This window comes from Mauremys reevesii, linkage group 21 (genome assembly GCF_016161935.1).
Source record: "Mauremys reevesii isolate NIE-2019 linkage group 21, ASM1616193v1, whole genome shotgun sequence".
In the NCBI taxonomy this organism is placed as follows: Eukaryota; Metazoa; Chordata; order Testudines; family Geoemydidae; genus Mauremys; species Mauremys reevesii.
In genome coordinates, this window is record NC_052643.1 from 2,730,295 (window position 1) to 2,753,940 (window position 23,646).

A 23,646-nucleotide genomic window follows, 5' to 3' on the forward strand; every position below is an offset into this window, starting at 1 on the left:
GGGTGGAGTGGCAGGGTAATCGGGTTGGCTAGTGACAGATCGAGTAGCGTGGTGTACCAGTGCTGCCTGGGCCACGCTGGAGCGATCAAGATTAGGTGCACTCTGTCCCTGCAGAGTTTTAGCAGGACCTTGTGAACCAGCGGGAACGGCGGGAAGGTATAAAGCAGCCGGTTCGTCCACGGCATCAGGAATGCATCCGAGATCGACCCTGGTGAGAGGCCTTGGAAGGAGCAGAACATCTGGCATTTCCTGTTCTCGCGGGAAGCAAACAGGTCTATGTGGGGAAATCCCCACCTCTGGAAAACCGAATGAATAACATCTGAGCATATCGACCACTCGTGGCAGAGGAATGACCTGCTCAGTCGATCCACCAGAGTGTTCCGAACCCCCGGGAGAAAGGACGCTACCAGGTCTATCGAGTGGGCTATACAAAAGTCCCAGAGTCTGATGGTCTCCTGACAAAGGGGAGAAGATCGAGTCCCTCCCTGTTTGTTTATATAGTACATGGCTGTTGTGTTGTCTGTAAACACTGAGACACCGCGGCCTTGTAAATGTTGCAGGAATGCCTGGCATGCTAGGTGGACTGCTCTCAGTTCTCAGACATTTATGTGCAGGGTCAGCTCCTGAGGTGACCAGAGGCCTTGCACGGCTGCTTCCGAGGTGCGCGCCCAGCCGAGAGAAGACGCGTCCGTCATCAGGGACACTGAGGGCTGAGGCGGATGGAACGGTAGCCCTGCATACACCAGGGAGGAGTCAGCCACCAGTTTAGAGAGCCTAGAGTGCTCGGGGAATGGTGACTATTGTGTCTATTGAGTCCCTGCTCAGGCGGTATACCAAGTTGAGCCAAGTTTGTAACGGACAGAGGCGGAGCCTGGCATGCCTGGTTACGAACGCATGCAGCCATGTGACCCAAGAGACTGAGACAAGTGCGAACCGAGGTCGCCGGGAAATTTTGCAGACCGTGGATGATTGTTGCCATTGCTTGAAACCGCGGCTGTGGTAAGCAGGCCCTGGCGAGATTGGAGTCTAGGATCGCTTCTATGAAGTCTAACCTCTGTGTGGGAACCAGAGAGGACTTCTATATTGATCACCAGGCCTAGATGAGTGAATAGGTCCCTGACGATGCCCACATGCTGGGCGACTTGTGTCTCGGAGGTCCCCAGAGGAGCCAATCGCCCAGATACGGAAACACGTGTATCCAACGCCGGGCGGAGATATGCGGTGATCACGCCATTCACTTTGTGAATACCCTTGGGGCTGTGGAAAGGCCAAGGGCAGGACCGTGAACTGGAAGTGCTGATGGTTGGCTACGAACGGAGGTACCTCCTGTCCGGAGGAAAATGGTGATATGAAAATATGCGCCCTTCATATCGAGGGCGGCATACCAATCTCCAGGATCCAAGGATGGGATAATGGTCCCCAGGGATACCATACGGAACTTCAACTTTACCATAAACTGGTTGAGTCCTCGCAGGTCTAGGATGGGTCTGAGACCACCCTTCGACTTGGGGATTAGGAAATAACGGGAGTAAAAGCCCTTGCCCTTTTCATTCTTTGGCACCTCCTCTATAGCTCCCATGGTGAGGAGCGACCGCACCTCTTGCAAGAGGAATTGCTCAGGAGAGGGGTCCCTGAAGAGGGACGGGGTGGGAGGGTGGGGCTGAAACAAATTGGAGGTGGTATCCATATTCCACCGTAGGGACCCAGAGGTCCGAGGTTAACTGGGACCACGCCGGGAGGAAGTAGGAGAGATGGTTGGAGAAGGGAGGAGAAGGATCCTGGCCTGTACTTGGTACGCTGTCCTCGGGCGCACCTTCAAAAGTTAGATTTTGGTCCCGCTGGTGGTTTCGAGGGACCTTGATTTTGGCCCTTTGGGGTCCTGACTGGTGTCTACACCCACCTCGACCGTGCCGCCTGTCAAAGTCCTGCCTGTTTCTAGGCACAAAATATGGACGGGGAGGTTGGGGCGTGAAGGGTCTGCATTGGGTCACTGGTGTGTGCATGCCTAGCGAACGTATTATGACCCTATTGTCTTTCAGGCTTTGCAGCCTAGGGTCAGTCTTCTCCGAGAAGAGGCCTTTACCATCGAACGGCAAGTCCTGGATGGTGTACTGCAACTCGGGTGGGAGGTTGGAAACGTGAAGCCATGAGATACGCCTCATGGCAACACCTGAGGCCAGAGTCCTGGCTGCTGAGTCGGCTGCATCGAGCGAGGCTTGGAGGGAAGTTCTGGCCACCTTTTTTCCTTCCTCCAAGAAGGCCGCGAACTCCTGGCGGGAATCCTGAGGGAGTAGTTCAGAAATCTCCCCACCTCCACCCATGTTTTGTAATTATAGCGGCTGAGGAGGGCTTGTTGATTCGCCACCCAGAGCTGTAAGGCGCCGCTGAATACACCTTACGGCCGAGCAGGTCCATTCGCCTAGCCTCCTTCGGGATTTTGGGGCTGCCGCCTGCTGGCCATGGCGTTCCTCTCATTAACTGATTGAACGACCAGTGAGCAGGGAGGAGGATGGACATATAAATACTGCATTCTTTAGAGGGCACCATATATTTACGCCGACTTCTGGCCGTAGGTGGGATGGAGGCCGCGATTGCCATATATTGTCTGCATTGGCTTGATGGTACGAATGAACGGTAGGGCCACTCTGGTGGGAGCATCCGCCGACAGAATGCTCACCACCGGGTCCTCCACCTCTGGGACCTCCTCTCCCTGGAGGTTCATGTTGAGTGCTACCCTCCTGAGGAGGTCCTGGTGGGCCCTCAGGTCGATTGGAGGCGGGCCCGAGGAAGATGTCCCTGCCACCGCCTCATCTGGAGAAGAGGAAGAGGAGACACCTGGGACGAGAGGGTCCTGCGTGGCCTCTTGCTCCTGAGCAACCTCCTGCTCCAGTGGGACTGGGGAGTCCGGTGGGTGGACTGGAGCTTCCTCTGTACCAGCGGGAGGCGGATGGCTGATTGTCACCTCTGGCACCTGGTGCTCTGATGGTGCTGAGCGGACGGAACTACTGGTGCCCCTTGGGCCTGGTGGTACGCCTGCAAGGCCCAGAAGGACCACAGGTGTGGGCCTAGGTCCTGGGCCTGTCCCTCTTGGAAGACCCCGGTGGGCACATCAGACTCACGGTCCTGTGCATAATAGCTGTCCGCGCGGGACGACTCTGAAGCATGCCTGGAAGGCCATGGAGGAGCGGAGAGGCTCTGAGCAGAGTCCATGTCTCTAGCAGGCCTAGCTCTACTTGGCACCAGATACCGGTACTGGGAGGCATACCGGTACCGGGAACGATCGACCTGCGACTGAACGGTGCCGGAGGTCGACCGCGATCTCGAGGCTCGCATCGAGCGCTACGGAGTCACGGTGCCTGGAGCGGTGCCGAATATCGGGCCGGTGACCGGATGCTGACTGGAGCAGCGAAAGTGCGACTGGTACCGCAGAGGAGAACGGTGCCGGACTGCGAAGCGGCGACGGGCGCGAAGCGCCGCCGACCTGGAACGCCTGCGGACCATGACCTAGACCGGTGCCGGTCTGCTGTGCCAACAGAGGGTGGCCGAATCAAGGCCGGCTTGCCTATAGACTGTATCGCCCGCACCAGCGGGGCCGGGGGCGGAGGCAGTATCGACTCTGTCATCAAAATCAGATCCCCGCCGCTGAGAACGCCTCCGCATGGACGGGATATTAAGCTCTACCACGGGTCTAGCCGGGAGCTGACAGGCACCAGACTCGATGGCCCTTGTGGGACCGGAATTGACGGTGCAGACGCTGCCGGTGCCGTGGCGGGTGTCGGCGCCGGGCGGTCCGACTTGGATGAGCTCTCTGGCTGCGGTGCAGGTGGCACGGAAGCAGCAGGAGTCTTAGATTTTCTCGACCTCGGGGAGAGGGAGCGGCGTCGAGCCGGCCTCGTGCCAGCGACGGGTGGTGCTGAGGAGCCTTGGCCGCACCGCCGCGGTCCGTGCCAAGGAGGTGCTTCTGTTCAAGAGTGACCAGTGCTCGGTGCTGAAGGCTGAGGCGTGAGAGCCGCCTCCATGAGGAGCAGCTTTAGCCTAATGTCCCGCTCCTTTTTTGTTCTTGGCTTAAAAGCCTTGCAAATGTGGCACTTAGCTGTCAGGTGCGACTCCCCGAGGCACTTCAGACAGGAGTCGTGTGGGTCTCCTGTCAGCACCCACCCGCGGCAGGCCAAGCACGGTTTTGAAAGGTGGTGAACCGGGCATGGGCCCTGCACTGGTGCGGGAAGGGGCTATTCTCAAACCCTCTTAACTAATATTATACTAAATATACTATAAAGTAATAAACTAAAGTGAATTATATAAAAGTTTTTAACTATATACACAACAAGGAACGAGAGAACTACGAGTAGCTAGGGAAGTGGAGGTCAGCTAAGCCGCTCCACTGTTCCAACGACCAAACGGGCGGTAAGAAGGAACTGAGGGGCAGATGGGTCGGCAGGGTATATATCTGGTGCCATAGCGGCGCCACTCCAGGGGGCGCCCAGCCGACCCACCGAGTGTTGCTAGGGTAAAAATCTTCCAACGAATGTGCACGCGGCGCGCACACACCTAACTGGAATCGATATGAGCAAGCACTCGAAGAAGAACCGAAAGGTTCTATATCTCATTAATGATCACCTAAGCAACCAGCAGCACTGACGTCATTGGGAGTTTAGTCTAACTAAGAAGCAAGTAGGAGGCTCAGGATTTGGCTCAATAGTTGGTCAGATCAGATTCGCTGAACCCCTTGCTGACAGGAGATTCCACACTAGAATGGCAGGGAGTGCTGAAAGCTAAGGCACTTCTACAATGCAAATTGACCCCAGTTGGGAACCCAGTTCCATCCCATCTCCAAAACAAAATGAAACAATGTTGGGAAACAGTGGTATTGTAACATAGTCTCCAACAACACAGGTTTTGTCTATGGTACAAGACCAAAGATTGAGGTGCGTGGGGAGAGGTGTACCAAGAAGGTCACACAGTACCCCCTTGCACTACAGTTGTGCTGAGGATTGTAAAAGTGGACAACCCCCAGCAGGAAGTAACTTGGGGGTCACGCTCCCTGGCTTACTTCTCTGATCAGCTGCTTCTCTGCCTCGACATCTGGCTGGGGTTCAGGTAGGAGAGCTGGCTTCACTTCCAGCTGAGCAGTCTCAGCAGGTAACAGACCTAAGGAAAGGAGAAAGATTACTCACACATACAACAGAGGACTGTCCACAGATCATTTGGCAACTAACCAACAGAAAGAGGCTAACAGATGATAGGGAATGTGTCAGCCTAGACCAGGGGTCTCAAACTCAAATGACCACGAGGGCCACATGAGGATTAGTACATTGGCCCGAGGGCTGCATTACTGACACCTTCCCCGAGCTGTCCTCGGCCCCGCCCCCACTCCACCCCTTCCATGAGGCCCCGCCTCTGCCTCACCTCTTCCCACCCCTTCCCTGCCTCCATTCCAACCCCTTCTCTGAAACCCCACTCCAACTCTGCCCCCTCCCTGACTCCCAGGGGTGCAGGAGGGCGTGGGGTGTGGCAGGGCTCAGGCAGTGGGTTGGGGTGTAGGTCCAGGAGGGGTGAGGGGTGCGGCAGGGGGTCAGGGCAGGGGATCGGGGTGCAGGAGGGGTGCGGCAGGGGGCTCAGGGCAGTGGGTTGGGGTGCAGGAGGGGTGTGTCGGGGTCGGTGCAGGGTGCGGCAAGGGGCTCAGGGCAGGGGGTTCGACTGCAGGAGGGGCTCGGGGAGGGGGCTCTGGCCCAGCACGCACCAGGGGCAGGGCAGGCTCCTTGCCTGCCTGCCCTGCCCCATGCCGCTCCGCCCGGGAAGCGGCTGGAATGTGGGGAGCAAGGGCCAGGAATGGGGAACTGCAGCCAATGGGGCTGCTGGGGCGGTGCCTGAAGCAACATCAACACACACCTGCGCCTCTCTCCCCACATTCCTTCCGCTTCCTGGAGCAGCGTGGGGCAGGGCAGGCAGGCAGGGAGCCTACCCTGCCCCCGGTGCGCGTCGGGCCGGAGCCGCTCTAGCTAAACGCTGAGGGAGGGCGGGTGGGGCTGCGAGGACCTTGCGGGCTGCAGAAAATAACCTTGGGGCCGCATGCGGCCCATGGGCTGCATGTTTGAGACCTCTGGCCTAGACATTCCTTTAAATTGTGCTAATAGGATACAGTCCACCCTGATAGAGAATGCTCTGTGCTGGGGCTGCACCTGAGAGAAAGTCACTGCTGTGTGGAAGGACAGAGTTTTAAACAGCTTGGTTCCAGGTATGTAAAAGGCTGAAGATAATTCTAGTCTAGTCTAGATATTATTACTATTATTTTCCAGGATGTAACTGAGGGCTACAATGGTATGATCTTTGCCTGTGGCCAGACTGGCAGTGGGAAGTAGTTTATCACAGAGGACACTCTAAACCCTCAACACAGAAAGACATTGTTCCCTGGACACTGGATCACATTTCTGAGAGCAGTACAGGTCTGCAGTGATGTGAAAGGGTTATGGCAGTAAATGCAAGAGTGAGAGATGCTTGGAATACAGTGCTAATTGGAGTCTTCCTGTCCCTGGTTTTCATCTAGCTATTCACTCAGGGAGGGGGATCATTCTCACCCCCATTTTACAGATGAGGATATTGAGGCACACAAATGTTATGCAACTTGCCCTAGACAGAGAATTAGCATCAGAGCTGAGAACAGAACCTAAGAGTCTTGATGCCTAGTCCTCTGCTCTAACGGCTGGAGAATGCTGCCTCTTCACCCAAGCCTAAAGCTACGGGATGCAGGCAAGATGTCTGGTTAAATGGAGCAGTGATCTTGTGAACTTGTGCTTCTCAAGCTTCATAGCCCCTATGCAGCTCCCTTTCCCCTTCCTCAGAGAGAAACGGCAGGAGTACCACTTAATGTGGCCACCTAACATAACCTCAGGCCCAGGAGGGGAGGATCAACAGTAGGGAGGCAAAGCGGGCATGGACATTGCCTGCTCTCTTGAAGGTTGGTTCTGGCTGGGGCAGGGGAAGGAAGAAAGGCCATAGAGTCTTAGCCCCTACATGAAAGGCTGCTCCTATCCAGCAGTATGGAGGATGGGTCCTAGAGGCTGCTCCCCTCCCTAAAGTCTCCCCCCATCTGAAAACAGACTGCTCCCATCCTTACCCCTATCCCTCCCACCCAACTCAAAGGCCAAAGCTGCTGGTGTTGGGCTGAAGAGAGCCTTCCCCAATAGGCAGAAGGGAGGTTGGGGAGAAATGCCAATGTGCACTCTGTATATTTAAGGTGTAATTTTCTGGCCAATGATAAAGCAACTCTGGAGCAGTTCAAGGGCATCATACCTGACAAGTTATTTGTGTTCATCTGTTCAGCCAAAATGGCCTTCAGCTTCCTGATCTCCTCCTGATACTCCTCAGCAGAGCATCTTTGGGATCCTCATTGATACGGGCTTGTTCTTGATGTTCTTTGCCCGGTTGGCGAGCGCAAAGTGCTGAGGCTCGTTGTAGTTGTTATCAGCAGGAGACAGGCAGGCCACCATGAGGGTCTTGGTGTTTCCTCCAAGGGAGTCCTGCAGCAACCGGGTCAGCTTTGAGTCTCGATAGGGGATGTGTTTGCACCTGCCATCTACCAGGGCTGAGATGACATTGCCCAGAGCTGAGAGAGAGAGGTTAATTTTGGTGGCTTCTTTGAGACGCTCCCCTGTGGCTCCGGTTTTGGACTGCCTCTCGCTTCCAGCCAGATCCACCAGGTTGAGTTTTGCAGCCCTCAGGTGATCCTGCCCTCTCTCATCTGCAAGAAAACAATGTGGGATTGGGTTCTTTTAAGAAGAAGCAACTTCACCAGACAAGGACCAGGCCTCTTGCCCTTAGGCATTACATATCAATTTGGGCCCTAGACTTCATATGCACATAGGCCCCGATTCAGAAGAGCACATATACTCATGCATAACTTCTAAGACAGGCTTGAGTCCCATTGAAATCATGTGCTTACCTATTTTGCTGAATCAGGGCCCTGGTTCCCAGAATACACAGCAAAACTTCTTGAACCGCTTTAGATTCTGATCCCGTGAGCACTCTCACCTCCCATAGGCTTCAATGGAAGATGAGGGTACACAGAATTTTGCAGAAGACACTCAGCACCGTGCAGGATTGAGACTCTTACCTTGTACAGGTTCTTTCATTCATTCATTCATTCATGCCCGTCACCCCAACCGGGGTATGGGCCGCCAACAACAGATCTCCATAGTCTTCTATCCTGGGCCATTCGCTCTAGCTGGTTCCAGGTATAGCCCATTTTTGCTATCAACCTGAAGGTCGCGTCGCCAGGTATTTCTTGGGCGGCCTCTTTTCCGCTTGCCTTGGGCGCCCACTGCAGTGCCTGTCTGGTGATGTTGGTTGGCTGCTTGCGTAGTGTATGTCCTATCCAGCCCCACCTTCTCCTTCTAATTTCTTCCTCTGCTGGGAGTTGATGGGTCCTCTCCAAGAGGTGGATGTTACTGATGGTGTCTGGCCAGCGGATCTGGAGAATCCTTCTGAGGCAGCTATTAATGAAGGTCTGGATCTTCCTGGTGGTTGTTTTGGTTGTCCTCCAGGTTTCAGCTCCATACAGTAAGACTGATTTCACGTTGGAGTTGAACAGTCGAATCTTTATTGCCAAAGACAGCTCTCTGGAGTTCCAGATGTTCTTGAGCTGTAAGAAGGCTGCTCTTGCCTTACCAATCCTTACTTTGATGTCTGCGTGCCACCCTGCTGGTCGATGATGCTACCTAGGTAGGTGAAGGACTGCACTTCTTCCAGGGGCTTCCATTCAGTGTGACTGGGTCGTTGTTGATGGAATTGATCCTAAGGATCTTGGTCTTGTCCTTGTGGATGTTGAGGCCAACCTGTGATGACGTGGCTGCCACTACGCTGGTCTTCTCTTGCATCTGCTGTTTACTGTGCAAAGGAGTGCAAGGTCGCCGGCAAAGTCCAGGTCATCAAGCTGGGTCCACAATGACCATTGGATTCCATTCCTACGCTTGTAAGTGGATGTCTTCATAATCCAATCGATGACGAGAAGAAAGAGAAGTGGTGACAACAAGCATCCTTGTCTGACTCGGTTCGCACCTGGAAGCTGTTTGTGAGCTGCCCTCCATGGATCACTCTACAGTGTATGCCGTCAGATGAATTCTTGATCAGGTTGACCACCTTTGCTGGGATGCCATAGTGCCGAAGGAGCTTCCAGAGGGTCTCTCGATCCACGCCATCGAATGCTTTCTCATAGTCAACAAAGTTGATGTACAACGAGGAGTTCCACTCCAGACTGCTCGACTATGATGCGGAGCGTTGCTATCTGGTCCGTGCATGATCTGTTCTGCCGGAAACCTGCCTGTTCATCTCGTAGCTGTGGATCGACGGCATCCTTCATTCTCTCTAAGAGGACTCGGTTGAAGACCTTCCTGGCACCGACAGGAGTGTGATTCCTCTATAGTTGGCACAGTTGCTGAGGTCTCCTTTCTTGGGGATTTTGATGAGATATCCCTCTTTCCAGTCAGCCGGAATCACTTCTTCTTCCCATATTTTCTCAAAGAGGGGTACAGCATTTCCACTGAGGCATCCAGGTCTGCTTTCAGGGCCTCTGCTGGGATATCGCCAGGTCCAGCCGCCTTCCTGTTCTTCATCATGGTGATGGCTTTTCTGATCTCGCTCTGGTTGGTTTATCGCAATTGATTGGGAGGTCCTCGTTGGCTGGGTCTATGTCTGGTGGATTTGGTGGTGCTGGTCTGTTCAGGAGTTCCTCAAAGTGCTCCGCCCATCTGTTCATCTGTAGTTCTATTCCTGTTATAGACTTTCCTGCTTGTCTTTAACGGGACATTCTGGCTTGCTGAACTTTCCAGACAGTCGCTTGGTAGTATCGCACAGCTGTTTCATGTTACCGCTGTATGCTGCCTGCTCTGCTTCTGCTGCCAGTCCATCCACATAATCTCTCTTGTCCTTCCTAATATTCCTCTTCACTGCTCTGTGGGCTTCAGCATACTCTTTTGAGCTTTGGCCTTTGCTGCTCTAGTCCTGCTGTTGTTGACTGCTGCCTTCTTCTTCTTTCTGTCTTCTATCTTTGTCAAGGACTCTGCTGTGATCCACTCTTTCTGCTGGTGTTTCTTAATTCCAAGCACTTCCTGGCATGCTGACCTAAGTGTGTCTCTCACTTTCTGCCATCTGTTGAGTACACTGTCTTCCTCTTCCTCAGACCGATCCTGTAGTACTGAAAACTTATTCTTCAGCGCCAATCCAAAATCTTCCTTGGTCTTATGGTCCTTCAGAAGGTTGACGTTGTACTTCGCTTCTTCTGTCTGACGCGCCTATCCAGTTCTTCTTCAGCTTCAGCTTCAATCTGGCCACCACTAAGTGATGGTCGGACGCCACGCCTGCTCCTCTTCTAACTCTAACGCCCTGCAAGGATCTTCTGAACTTCTTGCTAATGCAGACATGGTCGATCTGGTTTTCTGTCATGCCTGCTGGCGATACCCAGGTACTCTTGTGGATCCGCTTGTGAGGAAAGATGCTGCCTCCTATGACCAGATTGTTAAGTGCACACAGATCCACAAATCTCTCTCCATTCTCACTCATCTCTCCCAGAGCATGGGTCCCCATGACTTGTTCGTATCCTGTGTTATCAGGTCCAATTTTGGCATTAAAGTCTCCCATAAGGATGGTAATGTCTTTGTCTGGGAGAGTCTCTAATATTTTCTGGAGTCTGTTGTAAAAGTAGTCTTTGTCCTCCTCTTCACTGTCATTGGTTGGAGCGTAGCACTGAACAACATTCATCTTAATCCTCTTCATTTTAGTTCTGAAGGATGCTGTGATGATCCTGGGACCATGTGCCTCCCAACCAATCAGTGCTCTCTGTGCCTGCTTGGACAACATGAAGCCTACTCCCTGTGTGTGGTGTGCGTCGCTCTCTTCATGTCCTGAATACAGCAACAGCTCTCCTGTCAACAGTCGTCTCTGTCCAGCTTGCATCCATCTTGTCTCGCTAATGCCTAGTAGAGTCAGGTTGTTGCTCCTCATCTCTGCTGCAACCTGCGCCGTCTTTCCTGACTCGCACATGGTCCTCACGCCCATGTGCCAATGGTAATCCTCCTGGCTGCAAGAAGGGTGATCGGCTTAGTGGCTTCCTCGCGGCTTTCACCACCCAGCGTCATGCATCTTCGAGTTGAAGACCCTTCTTTTTCCAGGCTAAAAGTCTTTGTTAACTCTATTGTTGGCGTTTCTGTAGCAAGCTGATTTTTACAGGGTGGAGTTGCTAGCCCCACGCCCAACCCTCCTCCTTTACCCTGACTTGGGACAGGCAGATGGCCCCAAAGGACCTCTCTGGTGGAGTTTACAGGTTCTTTCATACAAACTATATCCCCCAGGATGTTTCATGGAGTTAAATGATCAATGCCAGGCAGGGAGAGAGAAGTTAAAGGGGTGGAGATAAGGGAGAATGGAAATGAGAGTCAAGAGTCAATGGGGTAGGAAATCAGCATGGCTGGAAGAAACACATGGGCAGTACAAGCAGCAGAGGATGTGAATGGCCAGAGAGGAGGATCTGTTCAAGTGGACTACCAGGAAAGGCTTGGGGGAACCAAGAAGCCTGGAAGCAATATTTAGTTCAATTTCCAGCCTACAGCTTCTCTCTAGGCCTGAATCAAAGCTGCCTCAGTGTATGGTGATGCTCATAGGGCTGCCTGTGGTGCACAGACACAGGAAGTGCCCCTCACCAGGGAAACAAGCACTATCAAGACGTCACCATGTGGGTTCCTGGCATCCCAAGGGGGGCTGCAAACACTCCAAGGTTCAAGTTTCACTGCTTAGAAGCTGGTGAAATTACTCAGCAGGAGGAGAGACGTGCACTGTCAAAGTCTGCTCCTCCTCAACGGACAATGGAAAGTATAAGCAGAAAACAAGAAAACTACCCAGATTGGGATTCAGCCCAGTCCCTTGAGCCTGACCTTCCTAAAAGGATTCTGCCCCCTTTCCCTCCTAAGCAACCAATTTACAGCTCTCCCCCTGAGTACCACTGCATGAGGAAGCCAAGAGCTAAGCTGAAGTTAACACCTTGTTTACCAGGGACCAGGAAGTGACCCTCCCCTCTGTAACATTTCCTTCCTACCTTTCACCCCACAATAATGCTAAGTGTAATGGGCTCAGGAAGGAATTTCTCCCCCCACGCCCATGTATTCTGTATTTTTTTAATTTTTTTTTTTGGAGGGGAGGGATCACCTTCCTCTAAAGCTTCAGCAGCAATGTCCATAGCTAGAGGTGGGATAGTGGACAGGGTGGGCCAGGACTCTGAGGTGACTGTGACGTTGCACTCCATATGATTTTATGAAAATATGCTAATGAGTGTGAATATAATGTAGCTGGAATATGCTTCATGTAAAAGGTCTCTTGTAAGTATCATTACAAAGCTTATAATCTACTGAGTGTGGTCATCCAGTTTGTATAAATGTATCATTCTTGTATCTGAAACTAGAAATATGAAACATAACTCTGAGGTCCTATTGTAAGTATGCAAAGTGTGGGCCATTAATGGTGGTTTGGAATCTGATGGCTCCCATCAACTAGAACAATTGGTTGTAAATAGCTCTGCTTACTTGCAAGCCTTCCTGTGAGTCAGGCCAGGAACAATGAAGGCTTGGGGTCTCCCAAGACATGTGACCATGTCACCTGGTACTGGAATCAATCTTAAACCTGATGCTTTTCCATTTAGAAGGATGGCTGGGGACCCAAAGAGACAAAAGATTCCCGCCTTGTGCCAAAGCTATATAAGGGGGGTGGGACAGAACAAAGGGGCTGCAGTCATGAGAAATTCCTTAGCTACCACCTGAGCTGGAACAAGAACTGTACCAGGGGAAAGGATTGGGCCCAGACTAGAAAGGAGTCTAGTCTGTGAAAGAAGCTTATTGGAACATCTCTGAGTGTGAGATTTATCTGTAAGCAGTTTCTTAATGTCTTAGGCTTAGACTTCCGTGTTTTTGTTTTATTTTGTTTGGTAACTTACTTTGTTCTGTCTGTTATTACTTGGAACCACTTAAATCCTACTTTTTCTATTTAAAAGAATCACTTTTGCTTATAAATTAACCCAGAGTGAGTAAGTAATTCCTGGGGGAGCAAACAGCTGAGCATATCTCTCTATCAGTGTAATAGAGGGTGGACAATTTATGAGTTTACCCTGTATAAGCTTTATACAGAGTAAAATGGATTTAGGATCCCAATGGGAGCTTGATGTATGGGTGCTAGAGACAGAAGCACTTCTTAAGCTGTTTTCAGTTAAGTCTGCAGCTATTTGGAGGACTTGGTTCAGACCTGGGTCTGTGTTTGCAGGAGGCTAGTGTGTCTGGCTCAACAAGACAGCGTACTGAAGTCCCAAGCTGGCAGGGAAAACGGGCTCAGAGGAAGTCTCAGCACATCAGGTGGGGTCTCAAGGGGGAGTCTCTGTGACCGAACCTGTCACGGTGGCGAAATCAAGCAGGATCTGTGCACAGCTGATTGATTTGAAATGCTGGTAGTGATTTTAAGTGAGTTTTAAATGTGCTGTGCTGGCTGGTTATCAGTTTGTTATTTTCCGTTTGCTTATTTTGGGTAAGGGAAATAGGGACAGAAAAGTCGGCAAAAATAAGTAGAGTGAAGATCAAAAGAAGCTGAAACTGCACAAGTTTTTTGTTTTTTTTTTCAGTAGAAACACTATTTATTCACCCTTTTCGGTTACATGTGGACAGAGCTAAGCAGTATGACAGAGGACATGCACTCAGGCTGATTTGCATTCTCCTCACCACAGGAGTGGCTGCCCTTGCAGTGCCTTAGCTCCTGCTAACTCCTGGCAAAGCTGCTGTTACCCAGGGTTTTGCTTTGCAGTCTGAGTTAAAAACCAACTGAATAAATATTGTCCCAAATGAAGCCAGGAGAGGATGAGCCTGTGAACCAGCTGCTGCTCGCTCTGGCAAGAGCCCTAGCCCAGAGCTGCTCTGCTAGCACAGCCTTGCAAATACAGCTGGGGCAGTTGGTGGAGTTTTGCAGAGCCCCCTACACAAGGAGCCACCAAGCATACAGTAGCAGAAATGTCAGAGGATCTGGGCTGAGTTGTCCGAGCCCCCACATGATTTCGTTCCGTGGGTCGGAACGGGGACAGGCGACGGTCAGAATACAAGACGATCAAAATAAAACTTCGCTCTAGGCCAAGAGCTGGCATTTCCAGCTGGGTTTGCCTTCTAGTCTTTGGCTGTGAAAGCAGGTCGCTGCTCATTTCTAAAGGGCCTCGATCGACCTTTATAACTGTTCTGCTGAGCTTCCCACACGGTGAACCAAGGTTTAGTGCGCAGAGGCGCCTGCAGCATCCCTTCCTATGATGTGTGTGTGTGTATAGATGCCAGCCCTGCCAGGTATATTAGCTCATGTGGGTGGACACACCAAGTGTCGTTTCACATCGTTTTATGAAGTATAAAATAGGAGAAGGGAAGGGAACTCGTTCTCAGCTGTTCTCTCTCCCCTTCCCCTCCCCAGAGAAAGAACAAAGGTTAAGGGTCAGGTCCAGCAAGGCCTATCGATCCATTTCATCCAAAAGCGGTGTGGCGCCCCAGCAATGGACATGGGCGTGCTCTCGATCATGGGGCTGGGAGATGGACGAGGGGTCAGCCTCTGCTTCTGTTTCCTCCGCTTGCCCAGAAAGTCTGAACACTGGGCACTGGGCAAGTCTCTGTTAATTAAGAAGCCCCTGAGCTGAGTGGGTCTCTCTCACTTAATCATTTCCCTGCCATTGTGGGGCCTCAGGCACTGGTGCAGCTCAGTCCCGTGTAATCTACACCTGTGGCATAGAACAGGCTAGTCTCCTGTGGGCTGTAATAATTTGGTGTAATTTCAGATGATGGGTTTAGTGTGCTGGTGCCAAGTGGTGTTGAGGGCCTGTGATATACAGGTCAGAGTAGATGATCTGGTGATCTTTTCTGGCCTTAAACTCTAGGACTATCCTCATGACTGAGAAAAGCTGCAAGCAGTTCCCTGCAGAACCTATCAGCTTTGCTGCCAGTCTGGCCAGGGGGATTTCTCTCCAATGTGAGCCACTCCTTCCCCATCCAGGGCGCGGGAATGCTGCCCACCCCTGCTAACTAGGGACTGAAGGATAAAGGTCAGGGTGAAAACCTGGCCCCAAAGACTTCAGTGGGCCAGAATTTCACCCCAGAACTCCAATGTGCTCGGATTCATTCGGGGTGTATTGAACCATTTGACTCTCAGCACCTCCATAAATTACCCCACTCTCGGGAGCATACAGAGCACTCTGAGCCAGAAGGAAGGTGTTTTTAAAGGTACGCATTTGTCTCTTTTTCAAGTAACTCACTAGGTGGAAAACAACTGTCTTAGTCCCTCCCTAAGCCCCATTCTGCCAGTCAGCATCTGAGGTGCTAGATAAGTAGCAAATGCTCATTCAATGAACTAAGGAAAATAAAACAAAAGGAGGGTGATTCTCCAGTGAATAAAAAGTAGGCTAGGAAGTCAGACTTTGCAAACTCTACCTATGGTAGATAATGTAGCCCCTATTATCACAGTATCTCAGCACCTCATGATTTTTCATGGATTCATTCTCACCACCATGAAGCTGAGCAGGGCTAGTATCCCACTGTACAGATGGGGAACTGTGGTCCAGAGAGACTAAATGACCTGTCCAAGGCCACATAAGAAGTCTGTGATGGAGCAGACAATTGAATCCAGGTCTCCCATGTGCCAGGTTACCACCCTAAGTGCTGGATCATCCTTCATTTCAAACATCCCTTTCCCTGCTATTCCCAGCCATCACAAACCCAGGTTTAAGAGTAAAACTGGCCACAAGCATGAGGCTGACAATGGAGTGCATCAAGGGTTCGACAGGGTCAGCACTACTGTGATGGCCCCATCAATATCTGCAAAATCTAAACTTTCATTTCAAAAAATTAGTCTCTAGCCATTAAGACTGTGAAGAAAACCTTCCAAATGTCAACAAAGCATAAACTGATGCACTCTGTGAAAGCTGAGTTCTCAGTTAGACAGACAGAAACAACAGCTCCAAGACGTTAACTCCCTATTCATCACAGTAGAGTGTTGACACTGAACCCTAATGATTATGACATAAAGCACTGCTAGCTATTTCATCACTGATCATTCTGGCAGAAACATCTGGCAGCTCAGGGATTGTGGGTGAAACTGGGGAAAATAGGTGGAGTTTGAATATAGTGCCACCCCTTCTGACTGTCCTTTCTGAGCCCTGGGGCAAATGGACTCTCTGAAGAGTGGGGGTTTGTAAGCAGCAACTGGCAATTAAAATTTAAGTAGTTGTTTTGGCTCCTGCCAGTAATTGTACCCAAGGAGCTTGTTTGTTTCAATCAATACAACTACTGAGTTAGTTTCCCTGGTGTAACAAGTCCCCAGACTCTTGCTAAAATGCCTGCAAGCAGGTTGGAAAGCCAGGCTGTCACTGTCTAATTCTCTTCTAGTCCATCAACTAATTCTGGCAGCAGAAGCATGAGACAAGTCTAAAACTTCTTCCCTCCCACCAAATCAAGGGGGAAAGCACCATTCCTTTGAAGGCTCAGAGAGGACTAATGCAGTGTTTCTAAAACTGGGGTCGCCGCTTGTGTAGGGAAAGCCCCTGGAGGGCCGGGCCAGTTTGTTTACCTGTCCCGTCCGCAGGTCCGGCCGATTGCGGCTCCCACTGGCCACGGTTTGCCGCTGCAGGCCAATGGGGGCTGCTGGAAGCGGCAGCCAGTAAGTCCCTCGGCCTGCGCCGCGTCCAGCAGCTCCCATTGGCCTGCAGCGGCGAACCGTGGCCCGTGGGAGCCGCAATCCGGCCGGACTCGCGGACGGACAGGTAAACAAACTGTCCCGGCCCTCCAGGGGCTTTTCCTACTCAAGCGGAGACCACACTTTGAGAAACACTGGACTAATGGGAAGGGACCTGTGTATTTCATAAATCTGCAGCCACAGAATCTACTATTTGCTGCATATTTTCACTCTGGAATCTAAACGTGCATTAAAAAGTCTTTGTAGATCTCATGGTTGTGAAGGGAATCTTAAAAATATGAACTATAAGTCAGTGATGCTGTGTTTCTTCCCAAGACTGCAGACAGCTTGATCTTCCCCATTCATCTTAATGGGGGTCCAATCTGAAACCTAAAGATGACAGTTTAAATATCAACTTTGTTAACTATTTGACTGACGGTCATTTAAGTAGAAACATCCAGCTAATGTGCTTATTCCACAATCCCAAATTTGCTCCTACACCTCCCCAATTGCCCCAAACTCAGACTGTCCAATATACAGCTGCCAAAATATCATATTTCACCCTCCTCTCTCCTCCATCTTCTACTATGCTGCTCTGGATCGCCAATAACAAATCTTGAGGCATAAAAACTGAAAACATGAGCAAAGTGTAAAACAAATGTAATTTAATTTCAAAATAAATAGCAGAGGCCACTATACTGTTTGGATTATGACTGTCATGTTAAAGCCAGTAAAACATCCAATCTCAAATGTAAATGAAACGGATGCAGAATTTCCAGTCTGCTGCACTATAGCACTGCAAAATCCAGAGACACTGAAACAGAATTTAGGCCCAGCTTGCCATGGAATGCAGGGGGCTTCCCTAATAAGTTAATTAAATGACAAGCCATTCTCACCCTGTTAGTTTGGGCTGCAAAAACAGAGGTACCACTTTTTGAAAGCCTCTAAACAAGACAAATAATTCCAACTTAGACTGCAACCCAAGCCCTATCTGGAACACGAGAGGAGAGTAAGCATTTACTTTTGATTCTTAGGCTAACGTCAGGATTTGAGGGTCCCATATTATAGAAGTTGGTGAAGCAGGATCTGGTTCAGCAAATCAAGGCACGGTTAACACCCACGTGATCAGCTAATTGGGTTATTCTGAGGGTCACTCCTCATTCCCCCATTTTCAGTAAATGTTTGGTGAGTAAATTCTCTATACATGGAAATGAGGGACTATCAGCAGCATCTGCAATTACAGTTGGAAGACATTGTGCAAATTTCCCATGAATGGAGAACAGATGAAGGAAATAAAACCAGACTATTAGCACTCAGCAGAGGCCAAGGACTGAATGGAGCATGGGAGACTGAACTCCTCTCTCACTCCTAAAGGTGGCCCTTCAGGTGTGTCAGGTTGAGACACACTGGCATGGTGATATCTAGGGGCAACTTGCCCTGTTTCTAGCCATACTTTATTGAGTAAAGAAAGTCCAGTGGCTAGAAGCCGAAGTCAGGAAAATCCAAACCGGAAATAAAATGCACATTTTTTGGACAGTGAAAGTAATTCGCCACTGGATTAGACTACCTAGGGATTCTCTTTCCCTGGGATCTTTTAACTGAGATTAGGTATCTGTCTAAAAGATATGCTGTAGTTCAATCAAAAGTTCGTAGGTTCAGTGCAGGAAGAACTGGGTGAAGTTCTCTGGCCAGTGTTAAGCAGGAGGTCAGACTAGTTAGAGGTGTGCATGCGTACTGCAGTGGAGCACTCATAAGGACAAAACATCTCGAAGAACTCAAGTTACAGAAAGGTAAGTAACCTTTCCTTCTCCATGTCCAGTGAAGGCAGGACAAGAAGTAATTAGATTAATCTGCAGTAAAGGAGATTAGATTAGATATTAGGAAAAACTTTCTAACTATAAGGATAGTTAAGTACTGGAACAGGCTTCCAAGGCAGATTGTGGAATCCCTATCATGGGAGCTTTTTAAGAATAGGTTGGACAAACACCTGTCAGGGACAGTCTAGGTTTTTTTGGTCTTGCCTCAGGACAGGGGGCTGGACTTGATGACCTCTCCAGGTCCTGTCCAACTCTACATTTCTATGATTCTGATTCTATGAGAATAAGGGCCCCTTCCAGCTTTACAATCTATGAATTCCAAGTGCAAGTGTGGCCTTCAGGCACCGGGGCTGTCAGTCCAGCAGCTCTCAACAGCATCAAATAAGGATTTTAGAAGAAAAACAGAGGGAAATATGCTCCCAAACAATGTTTAGGACACTTGTCCCCCTCCCTCCACAGGTGAGCAAGGGAAAAGACATTTAAAAAATACTCAGTCACTTTGCATTGTAGTGAATGTTGGTGCCAAGGCACAGCTCTCATTCTAGACCTAAAATCATTCAAGACTAGAACTGGGAAAATTTTCAGCAAATAATACAGTCACTGAAAAATGCATTTTTCAAGGGCTCTGAAACCGTTTGCAAATGTTGGTCAAATTTAACAAATTGTTTTGGCCAAAAAAACCAGACAACAACATTTTTGAAAAGGTCAAAATACCTTAGAAAAAATCAAAACAAAACATTTTGAAAATGTCCATTTGAACAGACATTCAAAACATTTAATTTGGACCCAAATGGAATGTTTTCAGTTTTTGTTTTGGTGAAAAAAACTCAAAAAAACCATTCAGTTTCATTTAGAAACAAACCGATTTTTTCCCCACAGATACTGTGGTTCAGCAATAGAACAGAAAAATCAACGATTTGCTCAGCTGTATTCAAGCACCAGTTTTTATTCTGGGATTATCCACCAAATTGCACAGGCTGGTTCTATGCTCAGTCTCCCAAAGGCCTGACCCAGGAATCTGGCACCTACCTACAGCATAGATCTCCATGTTGATGGTGAAGATGGAGTGGGAGCGGGAAGAATCCTTGTTCATCAGGGTGTAGCCCACTGCTCGGTTTCTCCAACCCGTCTCCATGATGCGCTCGCACTGGGCCACGCTGTGCACGGTGTGCAGGGAGAGTCCTTTCACATACACCCCCTTCTCTGGGTGCTCCTTCAGCTGCAAGCAGGAAGAGCACAACACAATGATCGGAACGGTCCCTTCTGGCCTTAAAATCTATGGATCCATGAACACAGGTTACAGTAGGACCACTAGACTCTGAAACTCCACAGACCACTCTGGAAACTTTCCAGGAGCCCGAGGACTGCACACGCTTTGCATATGAAAAGAGGAAAAAGCAGTTATGTGCATAATGGGACACTACAGCAAAAATCTCATTGCCAGCTACAGAACAGCACTCTGAAGCAACTCCTGAGGGGTGCTGTGCACCTGCTGAGCACCCACATCTCCCACCAACTTGGAGGTTGCACCGTGCTCAGTAGGTGCTCAATAATTAGGCTTTGCCCCACCCCATTACACAGCTGTAATGTAGCAGGCAGCTATATTTGGCAGTAACCAGGAAACAGACTATATGCAACAGGAACTAAAGTCAAGAGTTTGTTGCTTAGCTCAGGCATCTCCAGTGTCACATGGTGCCCTGCTCCCCTACTCTGAGCTGCCCCATAGCTGCGTCTTCAACTTCAAACATTAAGAAGATATGTCAAGGTTTTCATCTGCCACAGCAAATGGCTCGTGTCTCTGGTTATAGGGAGTTGACTACATCAAGAGTTTGAGGGCTTGTCTTCACTACCGTGCTGCAGCGGTGCTGATGTAGCACATCTGGTAAAGATGCATTACGTTGACAGGAAAGTACTTTCCCATCAACAAAATTACTCCACCACAATGAGAGGCAGAAGCTATGTTGTTGGGAGAGTGTCTCATGGTGACATAGCGAAGCGTACACACAGCTTTAAGTCAATGTAACTTATGTTGCTCGGGGGGGGGGGGTGTTCACACCCCTAAACAACATAGCTTACATCGACTTAAGTGGTATGTTGTCATAAACATACAGCTAAGGGTAGCATAAAATCCCTCCATTACCTGTAAGGGGTTAAGAAGCTCAAATAACCTGGTTGGCACCTGACCAAAAGGAACAATAAGGAAAGAAGATACTTTCAAATCTGCGGGGGAGGTTTTGTTTGGGTTCTCTTTGTATTTCTCTCTCTCGACAGAGAAGGACCAGGGAAGGAAAAAAAAATCTCCTAAAACCTTACCTGAAATAAGCATCTAAGATTACAAAAATTGTAAGTAATAGCAAGGAAATGCATTAGATTATCTTTTGTTTTGGCTTGTGACTTTTCCCTATTCTAAGAGGGAGGTTTATTCCTGCTTTTTGTAACTTTGAAGTTGAGCCTAGAAGGGAATCCTCTGTGTTTTAAATCTTATTACCTTGTAAAATTACCTTCCATCCTGATTTTACAGAGGTGCTTCTTTTACTTTTTTCTTTATTATAAAGTTCTTCTTTTAAGAACTTGATGGGTTTTTAGTGTCCTAAAAACCCAAGGGTCTGGACTGTGCTCACCTGGTTAACCTATTGGTTGGTATATTATTGTCAAGCCTCCCCCGGAAAGGGGGTGAAGGGGCTTGGGGGGATATTTTGGGGAAATAGGAACTCCAAGTGATCCTTTTCCTGAATCTTTGTCTAACTCACTTGGTGGTGGCAGCAATACCGTCCAAGGACAAGGAAGGGATTTGTGCCTTGGGGAAGTTTTTAAACCTAAGCTGCTAGAAATAAGCGTAAGGGGGTCTTTCATGTGGGTCCCCACATCTGTACCCCAAAGTTCAGAGTAGGGAGGGAACCCTGACATATGTAGACAAAACCTGAGACACAATAGTGAGGGATACTGATATTAGGTGTTTTACTGATCCCCTCTACACCACATGGGCATCTACACGGCATTGATTAAACTCTCAAAATCCTGCCCATCATGCTCAGGACAAGTATAAAATCTGGGTGTCAGTTTTTCTTTGGTGACTCCAAAGTCCTGTTCTGGAGAGAGATATCCCCAATACATTAAATCTCTAATAGAATCATCCCAGCAACTAAAATTCCCGCAGAGGGAACTTTTCATAAAAGATGTTACTAAAGTATATGTTTTTTCTTTTATAGCCTTGCGTGATCCATCAAATCCATCACAGGAAAAAGTGATCAGAATAGCCCACTAGGATCACAAACACCACTTAGGCTCCATTCTCATTGGGGCTTTTAAATGTATTTGAAATCATTTGCAAACAGTTATGGCCATCATCATTTGAGCTGACAACTAGGACCCTATCTACACCACAAAATAACTGAGTCGGGGGACCAAGCTACAACATGGTTATCCTGATGTGATTTCAGATATGTGACAGATGTTAGTCACCTTGCTTAATGCACTGCTGGAAAGCACTCTGACACTACTGTGATAAATGCACCATAAGAACCTATCTAGAATAGAACAGAATCAGGTTATGAGAGAGTTAAAAATTGTAGTGTAGGTAGGACCTTAGCCATGTTCCCTAACCAAGCTAAAGCCTTGGGCTGCCTGGGTAACCGAGTTACAGGATCAGGGTTAGGTCAATCTATACCAGGGGTAGGCAACCTATGGCACGTGTGCCGAAGACGGCATGCCAGCTGATTTTCAGAGGCACTCACATTATCTGGGTCCTGGCCACTGGTCTGGGGGGCTCTGCATTTTAATTTAATTTTAAGTGAAGTTTCTTAAACATTTAAAAACCTTATTCACTTTACATACAACAATAGTTTAGTTATATATATTATAGACTTATAGAAAGAGACCTTCCAAAAACGTTACAATGTATTACCGGCACGCGAAACCTTAAATTAGAGAGAATAAATGAAGACTCGGCACAGCACTTCCAAAAGGTTACTGACCCCTGATCTATACTATAGCTTTTAACTGTGATATATCAGGTGACTGGGATGGCTAAAGTTAGGAGTGCTGTGGAAGCTTAGTCCCTGGCGAAGTCCTCACCAATGCCCATCTCTGATCGGCTGAAGGAATGGCACTGCTTTGCATGGGAGGAAGCTGTACTTAGCCTACTAGGGGGGAATAAGGACATTCCACTCACTTGACACTGCACTTCAACTGAGTGTGATGTCTTCCAAGCAGAGCTCAGTGAGGCCTGTTCTCTGCAGGGCTTTATTTCATGGCAAGTGACTGTGAGTCCCTGGGGTGCAGGGGTGGCCAGGAGTCACCAACATTAAAAGGAAACAAATACAATTAATAATACTAATGGGATCTCAGAGGAGAAACATGTAGGGCTGCAGGGGGCAGAAGATCTGCCTAGGCTTTGGGTCTCCACAGGACACTGACTCACTTAATTATTCTGTTAAAGCAGCTACAGCCAGAAGCTGTCACCAGCGTGTTACCGTGGAAACAGTTCTGCCCAAGCACTGCCCTGCCTGTGCCAACAGCAGTCATCATGGAAACCAATGTCATTATTGATGTGGAACAAAAAGCAGGAATGTGCAGGAGGCTCTTTCTAAAATACTGAACCCTATTTCTCCCTAAACACACACACTCTCTCTGCAGAGGGAGGAAATGGGGACCCACCAGGGATTTCACCCCTATAGGGCCAGGCACATGCTAAAGTTCTGTCACAGTTTCAACATTTCTGTGCAGCAGATGGTGCTAGTACCTTGGTTTTCCTTATACTGACAATCTTGCTGGCATGTAAATTAGAAGAGAAGACATGCAGCTCCCCACAAGAATGCATGGGAAGGGCAGAGATTTGCAAAGCTACTGTAAAACAACAATCAAAAGAATTATTAATTGTATTAATTTTAGTGTACTACATCTTTGAAACTTCCTGCCTTTCCCATGCATTCCAATGGGGAGTTGTACCTCTGCAGTATCCTGTCAATAAAGGATCAGCCATTTTTAAAGATAAGAAGATCATCCACAGTCACATTAGATAAGATTAAAAATGGATAAGAGACAGAAACCCTCCTGCTTCAGTGCATGAACCAGACACTAACTTATGGGCATCAGGAAGAAACCTCCCCTA

At 49.1% G+C, this 23,646-nt stretch overlaps 1 pseudogene; it reads right to left on the reverse strand.

Moving 5' to 3' along the window:
• Positions 1–596: 596 nt before the first annotated feature.
• LOC120388026 lies at positions 597–20,260 on the reverse strand (annotated as a pseudogene).
• Between the last annotated feature and the right edge of the window lie 3,386 nt (positions 20,261–23,646).